The sequence below is a fragment of the Vulpes vulpes genome, chromosome 11 (genome assembly GCF_048418805.1).
Source record: "Vulpes vulpes isolate BD-2025 chromosome 11, VulVul3, whole genome shotgun sequence".
Lineage (NCBI taxonomy): Eukaryota > Metazoa > Chordata > Mammalia > Carnivora > Canidae > Vulpes > Vulpes vulpes.
The window spans coordinates 48,211,987-48,226,861 of record NC_132790.1 but is presented as its reverse complement, the minus strand read 5'-3'; the positions used below and the strand labels follow the sequence as shown (position 1 = coordinate 48,226,861).

At 37.6% G+C, this 14,875-nt stretch overlaps 1 protein-coding gene and 1 pseudogene across 5 annotated transcripts in view; both read right to left on the bottom strand.

Annotated features, from left to right (window-relative positions):
* Positions 1 to 14,875, bottom strand: part of CNTN5 (contactin 5) — a 1,288,935-nt gene that overhangs the window by 595,232 nt on the left and 678,828 nt on the right. The window lies entirely within an intron of this gene.
* On the bottom strand, positions 8,914 to 12,479 carry LOC140594428 (transcriptional coactivator YAP1-like; annotated as a pseudogene).

Below are 14,875 nucleotides of genomic sequence, written 5' to 3'. Positions count from 1 at the left end.
CTATTCTGAAGTCTCAGTTACGTTACCTACCTTACTCTGTCTGTTGGGTTACTCTTGAGTATGCAATAGGGAGACTCCATAATCTTAGAATAATTCCTATTAACCTAATACAGAAATAGAGGGCAGTGGGATGGAAAAAATATTTAACAATACCTCCCTTAGAAGATTGTTTTTAACTGAACAGAATTATGTCAGTCACATGACAGAATTCTAGATACCAGAATAACGACTGGAAACATCTATAAAATCCTATTTAAAAAGTTTGTGTTTCACAAACATGGTACATAAAATGATATATTTATCTATACATGGATGAATTTAAAAGAATGAGCTTTAAGAAGGTCTCCTTAAATTTTCAAACCAGAATATATAACCATGGAATTGTCAAAACTCCTATTGGAATTAAACAACCAAATATTTCATTATCATTTATAACAGACACATCATTCATCAATTATTTGAATTTTGAAAATAGAAATCAAATGGGGTTATCCTTGCCCCGTGGGGTTCTATCACAGTTAGTGATGTCATGTGGCACATATAGCCAACAGAAAAAAGTCAAGGCCAAACTCTATCAGTGGGAAATAAGAAATAGCAGGGTTGTGAAGTGTTAAGTCAACTATGATAATTTAAGTAGCAGTGATAGGACAAGGATTAATTTATTGAAATCCATTTCAGTATTCAATCTCTTATACTTCATTTTAGTCTCATTTCCTTGATTAAAGTATAACTAAATGTTCTCATATGTCTCTGTTCACTGACTAAAAAAAGCATTTTAAAACATGTCATGACTGTAAGAAAATTATAAATGTAGAAGTTGTCAGGATTGAAGATAGTCTGCGAAACTAGAAAAAATAGAGTATAAATCATTTTAAAAGGAAAACATAAATATTAATATACACATCAAATTCCAAAAGAAATAGGAAGTATACATTCTAAAACTGTAATCTGTATGGTGAAAGAAAATTAGCTTTTTCTTCCAGTTGAAACATTTTAAAATTGATGATTCTTGCGTACAACATGAAATGAGGTGAGAGAATTTATTTACTTTGATTTTGTTTTTACCCTTAATAATACCACCCTATAAGAGAGTAAATACCTATATACTTACAATCTGAGAGTATAATAAATGTGGTAATATTAATTAATATCATATAGTATTTTTCTGATGCAAACCCCATCGGCAACATGACAAGAAACCAGCTTCTTCTACAATCTTCTGGTTTTACAACAGCCTGGAGTGGCTTAAGATCCTACCTTGCCACAACTGTCCACAAGTACCTCTTCCCCATGGATTCTGGTCAGCACCTCTTCTCTTCAGGTAGCTATGAAGGATATAGGTAGTATCCCTCTAGGACTTACATCCAGTGAGTCATTCCTTACTGCTGCCTGTGGCTCCAGATTTCAGACTATACTACCAAAGATAAGTGTCCGTGGTAGATCTCTGATCAGAGTGAAGCATCGTAAACTAGAATACATCCTAGGGTTTCCTAGGATGTAGGTTTCCTTTGACAACAGCCACCCTGATCTCTGATCAGAGTGAAGCATCGTAAACTAGAATACATCCTAGGTTTCCTAGGATGTAGGTTTCCTTTGACAACAGCCACCCTGATCTCTGATCAGAGTGAAGCATCGTAAACTAGAATACATCCTAGGGTTTCCTAGGATGTAGGTTTCCTTTGACAACAGCCACCCTGCTACTCTGGGCCTGAGCTTTGTCTCTAGGTACTTTGAACTCTCAATGCTCAGGTAATCAAATCAGAATTTGTCTTTGAAGATCCAATTTATTCCTATGATTTTATTCATGTGCTTCCTTTTACCCCAAATGTCCTGTCTTGGTCTGTTACCTTGTCCTCTCCCCACCATGCTCACTACTCTCAAATATGTTCAGCCTGTTTTCCTTGAGTACACACATCTTTTCTTGCTTTTTTAAACTCCAGGTCACATCAAAATCTTTCAGTCTTGAATTTTATAAATTTGTTTTGTTAGAACATAACAAAGTAAATAATGCAAATTAGTATGTACCATTGTGTTAACTTCCCAGTAGTGCATCACTTTTTCTTGACCTGAAATTAAAATTTGTCCCTCCTATTATTCACACTGTTATAGTTCTGAATCAGAATCTTTCTTATAACCAAACTATATATTTAATGATGTCTCTTTACATATTTTTTCCTTAAAAAGTTGTTATTAAATAATTCTGCATTTTGAAATTAAGAACATAGTATGAACCTCACCTAAAAGTGACTTACTGCTACTACTAGGAAAGATTCTGAGGGAGATTTGACATTGACAGTTCACACTATATCATATAATCAAGATTTAAAATGTGGGCATCAGGGGGCACCTGGGTGGCTCAGTTGGTTAGTGGCTGACTCTTGATTTCAGCTCAGGTCATGACCTCAGGGCCCTAGGACTGAGTCCCTTATGGGGCTCTGTGCTCAGCAGGGAGTCTGCTTGAAGATTCTCTTCCTCTGCCCCTCCTGCTCATGCTCTCTCTCTCTCAAATAAATAGATCTTCAAAAATAAAATAAAATGTGCATATCATGTTACATATTAAAAATAATTAAAATTTAATAACATGCTCTGCAAGGTCCATACATTTAAATAAAGACAAATATTCCTTCAAATTATATAAATAGAAGAGAATGTATCATCTTGGAATTATTTTCTTAAGTTATAATAAATTTGGGCATCAATTATACATAAGTTTCTCAACTTAAAATCAGTATAATAGTTACAGTCCAACATAATGTTTGTTTCTTAAGACATCCATATTTGTTCCTCAGATTAATATGAGGGAAAATTATAATCCCAATGTAACAAAATATTGTTCTAAAACAATTGATGGAGCAAAAATTCCAATGATATAGAGATTCCTAGTTAAAGAATTTTTGACAATTCTTTTTTTTTTTTTTTTTGACAATTCTTTTACTGAGAATACTGCCCCAGGATTTTGCCACACTTCTTTCCCTGAAGCACAGTTCACTTGGGACCCTAGAGATGTCTATATTCTACTAGTGGAGAAGTAAAAACTCATCACAACCTACAACATATATTAATTCAATCTAGACACCTTGGGTAGTGGAAATGGACTTTTGGTGATGGTGGTATTGGACCATTGAGTGAGAGCTTGAGAGGCACAGAAAATATAAACAGTATTGTAGTAGCTATGTGTAGTCAAAATGTCTTCATACCCCTAAAAATATGAGACATTTATATAATTTTTTTCTCACATCCAAAAAATATGACTAACCCAGTGATAGGTTACAAACTGAAAGACCTAAGACTTCCATTGCTTATAAATTAAGCTAATGGGTGCTCACTTTGGCAGCACATAACCTAAAATTAAGCTAATGGTCTTTATTATGATGTCCAATGCAATAGCCACGAGCCATATATAACTATTCAGTAATTGAAATGTCGCTAGTCTGAACTTAAGGTGTACACACCACATTTGGAACACTAAGTAAAAATAAGTAATATGGGATGCCTGGGTGGCTCAGTCAGTTAAGTGTCTGATTCTTGATTTCAGCTCAGGTCAGTATCTCAGGGTTGTGAGATGGAGCGCTGCATAAGTCTCTGCACTCAGTGTGGAGTCTGCTTGTCCCTCTTCTTGCTTTCTCTCTCTCAAATAAATAAATAAATAAATAAATAAATAAATAAAATAATAAAATCTTTTTAAAAAATGTAAAAAGATGTAACACATTCCATTAATAATTTTTGTTTTAATTACATCTTAAAATCCTAATATTTTGAGTATATCGGACTACTTTATATATATTATTAAATTGATTTCTTGTGTATCTTTTCGTGTTTTTAAAATATAACTCCTAGAAAATTTAAAATTGCCTATATAGTTCACATATGGCTTTCTGTTGGATAGCAAATGTGAACATATGCTTCACATTGAGAAACAATGACTCAAAATACAACTCCCCAATATGCAAACGGACATGTGAAACAACAAAAAAAATTCTTGTATTTTCTAATTAGTATTTTGTTTTATATAATATTTTGTTAAAGGTTACATTGCATCCTTGGTACTCATTTAGACCAAACCAGGAAACAATATTTCTAGATAGCATACATTTTGTCTTCCAGAGTAGTGCTTCCCAAACTATAACATGTGTACTCCTGGCAGCTTCTTAACATGCAGGTTCTTATCAGTAGCTCTGGAGGGAGCTTGAGATTCTCCAGGTTTTTTTTTTTTTAAGATTTTATTTATTTATTCATGAGACACACACACACACAGAGGCAGAGACAGGGAGAGGGAGAAGCAGGCTCCATGCAGGGAGCCAGATGTGGGGCTCGATCCTGGCACTCTGGGATCAAACCCTGAGCAAAAGGCAGATGCTTAATGACTGAGCCACCCAGGCATCCCAGATTCTCCAGTTTTAACAAGTACCCAGGTGTTTTTGATGCTGCTGGTCTCGGGACTTTGAGCTACAGATTTCTAGATGACAAAGGTGTTCCAATGTACTTGAGTTCCCCAAATTAGAAAATAATGATGCTAAAAAACATACTGAAGTATTTGAGCTTATAAGCCAAATTATTACTGTTATTATTACTGTGTTTACTTCAAATAATTAAATTATTTCTTTAAAAATATTTTCTGAATGTAAATTCATATTATGATAATTAAAGTAAATAAGAGAAGCATAAATGAGAAAATAAGCATCCTGTGACTCCACCAAATAATAACAATCATTGCATTCTTATGTACTTATGCCTAATACTATTTCTATATAGCTTGCTTTTTTTTAAAAGATTTTATTTATTTGTTTGGCAGAGAGAGCACAAGTAGGCAGAGCAGCCAGCAGAGGCAGAGGTAGAGGCAGGCTCCCTGCTGAGCAGAGCCCAATGCACAGCTCAATCCATCGGAGAGATCATGACCTGAGCCAAAGGCACACCCTTAACCAACTGAGCCACCCAGGCTCTAGCTTGTTTTAATAGAAATATGATAGCGTTGTAAATACTGTTTTGCAACAGTTTTCTTTTATCTTCTTATACTGTAAACATTTCCCCATTTCCTGAGGTTGTTGTCTACACCTCATGTGTAATAGCTGCTTATTACTCTATCGTATGTATATAGTAAATATTCTTAGATAATTTCCACTCATTAATCACTTGCATTGTTTCTAATTTCATGTCATTATCAACAATGTTGCAATGAACAACTTTGCAATTTCTTTGAAATATTTTCAATGCTAAATGAAGCAAATATTTTAGTACATGTAAGTATATGGTTCAGAAGAACAAACCATATTAATAGAAAATTATGAAAGATAGTATTGATTTATATAAATCCAATATCCTTCATTAAAATGTAAAGTATTTAGATTATGCTTATAAACTTGAAAGTATTATCTGTTAGGAAAATAAGAGGAAAAACAATATATGAACAAATAATCAGTTTGCTCATTGTTCTTATGACAGACTGCCTGTTTCTTTGATATTTTATTACTGGACTTTATATTTTGCTTCTTCGTGAGTTAAAAGTAGACATGTTCTCATGGTGGGTCTTACAAGTTTAACATCTTGGATCTTGGAGTACATATTAATTTCCTGAAGAATTTTCTACATTAATTTGAAATCTAGATGTCCCATCTCAAGCAAATGTAGATATATAATACAAGTACATAATAACTTTATTTTCCTTAAGATTTATTTATTTATTTTAGAGAGAGAGTGTGTACATGGGTGAGCAGGGGGAGGGGCAGAGAGAGAGAGAGGCAGACTCCCTGAATGTGGAGCCCTACCTGGGGTTCCAACTCAGGACACTGAGATCATGACCTGAGCAGGTGCCCCTATATTTAAAGAACTTAATAAGAACTTTATAAGAAACAGTGTATTTTATAAAAAGTCTATCAAAATGTTAAAACCAATCTTAGTTATTAAATTATCATTTACTTTTAACAAGTAGTGACTCATGAATTGTAAGACAGTTAACCTGCTCTAAGTAATTACTGGTTATTTGAGGAAGTTCAAATTAACATGATCCCTCTGCAAGACACTTGACTGAGTTCTTTTTTAATTTCATTACTGATTTGCAGTGAGGATACATTATTTACTAATATACTTAAATTTTTTCTGATTAAATTTTGGAGGATTTCCTGTGCTGTAAAGGGAAGGACATAAACTGTTGTTAGACTTGGTTTAAATATCCTCGCAACTATTTGGTGCTTTGAACCTTGGGCAAGTTAATGTCTTCCTGCTTTTTTTTTTTTAATCTGTAAATTATGGTTGATACTACCCATATTACAGGATTATGAGTTAAATGTAATGTATTTAAATGGTTGAAAATAGAGTCTGAAAACAATCTGTTCTAACTAAAATATTATACCAATATTTTCATATTCTTTTCTTACAAGGAAGAATGGGAAGGTAATCAAGATATTTTCTCAGATGCTAGTGAAGTGATTTTCAGGTCTCCTGTTTAGCAAAGTAATTAATTTTCCAAATAAAGCCTGACATGGCATACTAACACAAAAAACATGACCAAAAATGAGATAGAATTATAGGAGGGCCGGAGATCCCTGGGTGGCGCAGCGGTTTGGCGCTTGCCTTTGGCCCAGGACGCAATCCTGGAGTCTGGGGATCGAGTCCCACGTCGGGCTCCTGGCATGGAGCCTGCTTCTACCTCCTCCTGTGTCCCTGCCTCTCTCTCTCTCTCTCTGTGTGTGTGTTTATCATAGATAGAAAAATAAATAAATCTTTAAAAAATAATTATAGGAGGGTCAAGAGGAAGTGAGCAAATATTGGGTGAGGCTCTCTTCACTAAGCTTATATTCCTATTACAATTACTACTGGGGAATGTCTATAGATTTTGAGTTTCAAAAAATATAGAACATATTTCGGATGTGGAACAACTACTTAGCTTCTCAAGCCTTAAGCCTATTTAAATCTTTTATCCAATATTTCCTTCACTTCCAACAAGTCAAGCTAGCTTAACCATAAAAATATATCCTTAATCTATTAATTTCTTTCCATGATCCCTGTCACCACCCTAACTCAGGCAATCATTTAACATTTACAGTATGACAATAGCCTTTCCCTGTTTTGTAACAAATGTATTGAGGTGTAATTAAATACAATAAACCGCATATATTGAATATGTATAATTTGATAAATTTTGATATATGTATACATGTAAGAGAACTATCACCAAAATGAAGAGAGCAAACGTATTTGTCATCTCCAGAATGTTACTCATCCCACTTGTAATCATTCCTCTGTTGCCTCACCTCTCAACATCTCCACACAATGTTCTGCTTCCTGTGATGATAGATTAGTTTGTATTTTCACAAGTTTCCATAAATAGAATCAGTGTATACTCTTTTACTTTGGATTGTTTCACTTAGTATGATTATTTTAGGAATTCTCAATGTTTTTATGTGTATCAATAATTTGTCTCTTTTTGGGGATCCCTGGGTGGCGCAGCGGTTTGGCCCCTGCCTTTGGCCCAGGGCGCGATCCTGGAGACCCGGGATCGAATCCCACGTCGGGCTCCCGGTGCATGGAGCCTGCTTCTCCCTCCGCCTGTGTCTCTGCCTCTCTCTCTCTCTCTCTCTCTCTTTGACTATCATAAATAAATAAAAAATTAAAAAAAATAATAATTTGTCTCTTTTTATTACAGGTGAGTATTATATTGTATAAAGATATCACAATTTGTTTATCCATTTTCCTGCCAATGGACATTTGAGTAGTTTCTAGGTTGGGAAGTATTAAAAATAGAGTTGCTACAAAAATTTATGCACAAGTGTTTACATATACATATGCTTTCTTTTCTCTTAGGTAAATCTTAGAAGTAGAACACTGGATTTTGTGGTAGGTGAATGTGTAACTTTTTAAAACCTGTCAAACCCTTTTCCAAAGTGGTTGTACTATTTTACTGTCCTACTAGCAGAGTATGAAAATTAAAGTTCATCCACTTCCTCACAAACATTTGATACGGTCAGTCTTTTAAATTTTAATCATTCTAATAATTTTGTAGTGGGATTCTTGCATTTCCCTACTGACAAGCGATGCTAAACATCTTCTTATGTGTTTGTCATTTTCTTTAAAGTATGTATTCAAATACTTTGCTTCCCCTTTTAAAAATATTAGGTTAGGTTTTTTTTTTTTTAAGTGAATTTGAGAGTTTTTTGTATATTCTGGATATGTCTTTTATCTTGTTTTTTTTTAGAGTGAATTTGAGAGTTTTTTATATATTCCAGAACGTCTTTTTTTTTTTTTTTAAAGAAAGAATATATTTGAGCCACCTAAACACATCAACAGGGATTACAAAAGAAAAAGTAATGTAACAGTTTATGTAAGTACCTAACATACCAGCATGCTTACAGCTAAAACAAGACATAAAAAGGTAATACGGGTACTGTGTATATAGTTCTGACAAATGTGCATTAAAGAGTTCTCTAATATAAAAACATTTAAATTGTGGAGAATACTTTTCATGATACAGAAAACAACTGTTAAAATAGGCACACCCACAATCCTTATAAAAATATGCTTGCCAAAGATAAAGCTCATCCAAGCCCCAGTTCTCAGATGTGCAAAAGCCACGAAGCTGTTAACCCTGGGTACTGTCTCCCCCTCTGCGTCATGAGTTTCAACACTGACTGGTATGAATTATGAATTACAGTTAATTATAGTTATTCTTCAGTGTTTCTGCCAAGCTCCCTATAGGATGCATCTACTTAATATGAATACTTAAAACAACATTACTTGTATATAAAAGTCACTTCCTTAATGTCCTTTTTTCCTTTCCTAGAAAAGGCACTATATTTAGAAAATACTTATTACCACAAGTAGTGCTGTGGAAAATCTGAAACTCCAAATCAGCGTGCTCTATCAACAAGTACATCTAAGAAGCCCTAACTAAGAGAACACAAAATGTAAAAAGCTGATAGATTTAAAGATTATAAAATTGGTTTATTGTAAAAGCAATTCAAGAATACCCAGTTAAAATCTTATCCCAACACTACCCAGTACAACCCAGAAGGCACTAAACACTTTGACATCAGAACAAGGACACAGAACAAGAGAGACCAAATCAAGGCTGTGATTCAGATTCAGAAAGAGGAAGGACTTTCAGGCGCCCTTCAGTCAGCGCCAGGGGCCACAGCGGATGCAGGTGTAACTCAAGTGACTGAACTTTTAGGAACAACTGCCTTTTGTGACAACAGAAGAAAAAGACACGTATCAGGTTCTCTATCAAGGTCCCCCTAGTCTCTCGCGATCCCTCCCATGTCCCCACCCTTGCCCTGATCTAAAGCTACTGCTGACGTGTAAGATGCGATCTTATTTGTGGCTTATTGGCACACGTAAGCACTTCCAAGTAGCTTTGACCTTCAGCATGTGAGAAAAGAACAACATGCTGTCTCATTCATACCCTCACTTATGCATTCTAGGTAGAATTTCATTATTGCTCTTATATATAAAAAAAAAAAATCTGCACAGTGGCCATTTCCCCTCAGACTTAATTTCAAGATAATCTTTCTGCTGTTTTCTTAATAAAAAGCTTTAGAGTCAATGATTACGAATGATTGACCTATGAATTCATTATATAGAACAGTGATTGCATTTTTTGAGCACTCAAAGTACTTAATATAAAACTTCTCACTCCCAAATTTCACACTCCTCTAACTGAAGGGTCAAAATACTTAATCTATCTTCCGAAGCAAGATGAGACTTTCCATAGCAGTGTTAGCTAGGAAAAATGATTCTATAAACCCTTGAAAATAAGGACTTATTCTAGAATATTGAAAGACCCTTAATCACAGAGGTGCTAGCTGGTGCCACTATAATTCACAACCAACTATTACCGTCATAGCTTATACTGAAGAGTTGATTCATGCTCATTTTGTTCCTTTAAAAAATACTCTTTGGAAACCATTATTATTACTCCTGTAGACACATACTCTAGTTATATCTCTTCCTGTAAAAATAAAAGTATAATCATGATTATCTCTATTTCTTTGCTAAACTCAACTACTGATATACATTAATTAATCTGATCACTTTACCAGCTAACTCACACCCTCGGCAGTATTCTATATATACTTCCAGGGTCAATTCTCAGCATACAGAAGTAGGAGCAAGTCTCCATGTATGTTACGAACCTACTTAGTGATTTCCCGTCAAGGTTCAAAATTAGTCCAAGGGAGTGTCAAGGGAAAATAAAGCTGTATCTTGTTTGCTTTTTTCAAATTCATCAGACAATACTGTGTGCCCAGAGCGCATATAGTACTCCTCCAGACACTATGCTTTCTAGAATAACTACCTCTAATGTCTGCAGACTGTCTCAATCAGATTTACACTACCGTGAGATATAAACTACTAGTCACATATTCTAAATACATACATTCAAAACTACCATTTTAAAATAAATTGGAAAGTATGGAAACCTTAAAAAAAAGATACATTCTGCTATCACACTATTATAAACCTTATAAGTGTGGGTGTGGGTATATATATAGAGAGAGCAGATAATCAAGATTTAAATAAGATGGTAAAAAATCAGGAAATGTAGATTTTACCAAAGGAACTACAATAACTGCACCAAGCAACAACTATAAACAGATTGGCTACTATGGTAATTTGTCTCGGTTCTGGGGGAAAAACAAAAACAAAAAAAGCACAACCCAACCAATCAAAACAAAATAAAACGAACAACAACAACAACAAAAAAAACCAAACCCACAATAAAACCCACCAAAACCTATACTACAGTATGTGGCAATAATTAATATATTTCTATGGAAACTGTCTCATGCCTCAGAAGCTCCTAAAATAAAATCAAGGTCACTCTGTGACTAATGCTAGCAGTGTGAGGGAAAGCAGAACAGTCTTCAGCCTTGGTTTCAGCTAGCTCATCACATCAGCATTAAGGACTCAACATCCATACAACATTTTTGGCTTGGCAGACCAGTAAGTCATGTTTCTCCACTGGCCAAAGGCAGCTGAAGAAACAATTGCCTGAACAAACTAAATGCTGTGACATGAAGCATTTGACTTCCAAGTCTGAGGATTTAGTTAAAATGATCGGTCAACACCTAACTGGGCAAAAGGAATGGCATCCATCATCCAAACAGGCTCACTTCCCCCAGCCCCCAAAACGAACAGTAGTTATAATAGCAAAAGAAACAAAAAAAAAGTGGTTTTTTTTTTTTGATTCTTTAGAGCCAACTATGAAAGAGGTCAGCAACATATTAACAGCAGCAATGGACACGAAGAGCAAAATAGTGGATGAAAGAATCTTGCTGGACGTCTGTTCATCTTTTTCGGTGTCAGCCAGAAGACTACGACTGGCTTACTTGGAAATTTCGAGCATACACACGTCTCATCTCCTTAGATCCTTCACAGATTTGGAATTCGGTCTACCTGAGGGCTCTATAACCATGTGAGAAAGCTTTCTTTATCCAGCTTGGTGGCAGCCAGCACAGACTCCATGTCGTTCAGGATGTCAGAGCTCAGAGCTTCCTGCAGACTTGGCATCAACTCCTCTCCTTCTATGTTCATCCCATCTCCCTCCAGCGTTCCGAGGTCCACATTTGTCCCAGGAATGGCTTCTAGGTAGTCTGGGAAACGGTTCTGCTGGGAGGGCACGGTGCTTTGGTTGATAGCATCACCTGTGTCCATTTCATCAACACTGTTCAGGAAGTCATCTGAGGTTCGAGGGATGCTGCAGCTGCTCATGCTCAGCCCACTGTCTGTGCTTTCATCCCGGGACTGGTAGGTGCCACTGTTGAGAAAGGGATCCGAGCCACTGGTCGTCATTGTCCTCAGTTCCTGAGACATCCCGGGGGAAGGCACTGGATTGGGAGTCCCACCATCCTGCTCCAGTGTTGGTAACTGGCTACGAAGAGCTAGTTCCTGACATTTTGGAGAATTTGCTGTGCTGGGACTGATATTCCGCATTGCCTGGGGCCTCACCTGGCGGAGCAGCTCCTGCTGCTTCAGGCGCAGCCGCTCCTTCTCCATCTGCAGCTGCTGGAGGCGCATCTGTTGCTGTTGGCTGGAGCCCCCGCCCCTAGGACGCCTGGAGGGCTCTGCGGGGCTGGGGGTGGGGGCTGCTTCACCGGAGCGCTCTGGCTGATTCTCTGGTTCATGGCTTTACCCAAACGAGGGTCAAGCCTTGGGTCTAGCCAAGAGGTGGTCTTGTTCTTGTGGTTTATATAGTATATTTCTCCATCCTGAGTCATGGCTTGTTCCCATCCATCAGGAAGAGGACCTGAGGCTGAGGTCATCGTAGTCTGCTGCACTGGGGGGCTGGTGGTGGTGGGTGCTGTGACACTCATGTGGGACAGCACGGCCTTCCTGCGGTCCTGCCACGTCGTCGTCTGCTCGATGTGATTCAAGAAGTATCTCTGGCCAGAGGAGGCCTTGGCCATCTCCCAGCCGGCAGGCAGAGGTACATCGTCAGGTATCTCAAAGGAGGACTGGCGGAGGTGCTGAGCTCTGGGTGAGCTGCGGGGCCGGAGCTGACTCCGGTGGGGTCAGGGTCCCCGGGGACACGGCTCCCAGCTGCAGGGAAGCCGGAGAGGAATGAGCTCGGACATGCTGTGGGGCAGGGCTCCCGCAGCGCCTGCATCAGTGCTGGCCTGGAGGGAGTGTGCCTTGGGCTCCGGCGTGAGGAAGGAGTCGGGCAGCTTCGGCAGCCGCAGGGGCACCGTCTGCGGCCCGTTGGCCGTTTCGGGGTTCAGACGGCCTTGAAGAGCGCCTCCAGGTCAGTCTCCGAGTCCCTGCGGACGTGCACGATCTGGTGGCCGGCGGGGGGGGGCCTGCGGCGGGGCGGCGGGCGGCGGGGCTCAGGGGCTCGGGGGCTCGGGGGCTCGGCCGCCTGGGGGGTGCGAGCGAGCGCGAGGGGGCCTGCGACGGAATGTGCGAGAGCCGCCCCGCCCGCCCGCCCCCAGAGCGTCTTTTATCAGATACGTGCTTTATGAATATTTTCTCAGTCTGTTGCTTAAATTTTGACTCCTTTTTTTAAAGATTTTGTTTATTTATTCATGAGAGACAAAGAGAGAGAGAGAGAGAGAGAGAGGCAGAGACACAGGCAGAGGGAGAGAAGTAGGTTCTCTGCAGGGAGCCTGATGGGGACTCGATCCCAGGACGCCAGGATCCTGCCCTGAGCTGAAGGCAGATGCTCCACCACTAAGCCACCCAGGTGTCTCAGATTTTCACTCTTTTACCAGCATCTTTGAGAGAGAAGATTTGAATGGTAAAAATTCCAATGTGTTTTATCTTTTATTTTTATTTTTCAATTATGGCTTTGGTGTTTGATTAAAGAACTCTTTGCTAAGACAAAGTCACACACATTTTCTCTTATTTTTTTTCTTCCAGAGTCTTATAGTTTTATGTTTTATTTATAGGTCTATGATACATCTTGAGTACATTTTTGTATGTGAAATAAAGTGTGAATCAAGTTTATACTTTTGCATATGAACATGTACTTGTTTCAGGACAAATTGTTGAAAATCCCAAACTTTCTTTACTAATGAAAACTTTCTAAACTAATGAAAGAGTAATTAGTGTTATAAACTCCAGTTTTGATAGTTTTTGGAAAATATCAACTCTATCGGTCTCAGATGTTAAAATCAATTCAGAATATAAAATTTATGTTCAATCTAATGATCCAGAGAATCTATACAAAATGCTTCTTCATCCAAATCAGACTTTTGGCTCTGACTCCATTTAATTGTTCTGTATGAGAATGTACTTGATTTCTTTTCTTTTCCTTTAAGATTTAAATCTGTTAAAGTAATCTCTACACCCAACCTAGAGTTGGGTCACATGCTCTACCAACTGAGCCAGCCTGGAGAATGTACTTGATTTCATTTTGCATTATCAATCCCTTTAAAGTTTCACAGGAGCTAAGGTAGAGCTCATATTCTCTGACCAGTCTACATAAATTGTCAAACTCTTCTCTCCTCATCTCTTTAGATTACTTGTCATGACTTGGAATATTTGTTATTTTCTGTATTTTGTTTTGTGTTTGCACACCTATTTTAAGAAGGGAAACACCACAATGGCTGGGCTGTGCTAATTTTTTTTTAAAGGTGTTTGGTTCAAATTAGAGATTCGACTTTTTAAAATAATGAAAGGATCTATTATTGAAAGGGTGTGAATGCTGAAATAAGGCTAAATTGAGGAGCTGGTGCTTTTATAATACATTCTAAAAGGGTCTAGTCATCTTAACTCATCTCATCCTTCAAAATCAGTGATCTAACACTCACATTTACAAATTTTCCTTGAATTTTTCATGTACTCCTGCTCAATGTGTCGAGTGTGACAGAACAGATGTAGTCAGTGAATGATCAAACAGATGTTTCATTTGTATTACCATTCATTATAATGTCACGATTGACAGCACAACCATGCAACTTATCAAGTACCTCGAAATTATTCTTGGTCTCTTTTTAAGGACACTCATGGTTTCAAAAAAATCCTGTAAAACAGATGAGAAAGTTAAAAATATTTTTCTAAAAGTTGTCATTACTGGGTATTATTAATCAGTGGGCAGACTTATTTTGAAGTAACAGTAATATGGAATGAATTTTTGTCACCATGGATACCAGGGAACTGGTTCAGTGAAATTACCATCAGGCCGTGTCTGATGCTTACTTCCAGGACCCAGGTCATCCATGCACTGCCTATGGAAAATCGCCCAGACTCCAAATCCACCAAATAGATACAGGTATACATTTTTACAGGTATGTTGTACTGTTCATTATATCCATTATATACATGGTGATATTAATGATATTTTCAACATTTTTTGAAACACTCTCCCTTTCCAATGTGTCCTACCCATTCTCATAATGGGTATTGGGGGTCATTGATTTTTGCAATTCACAGGAAAGATTTGATGGGG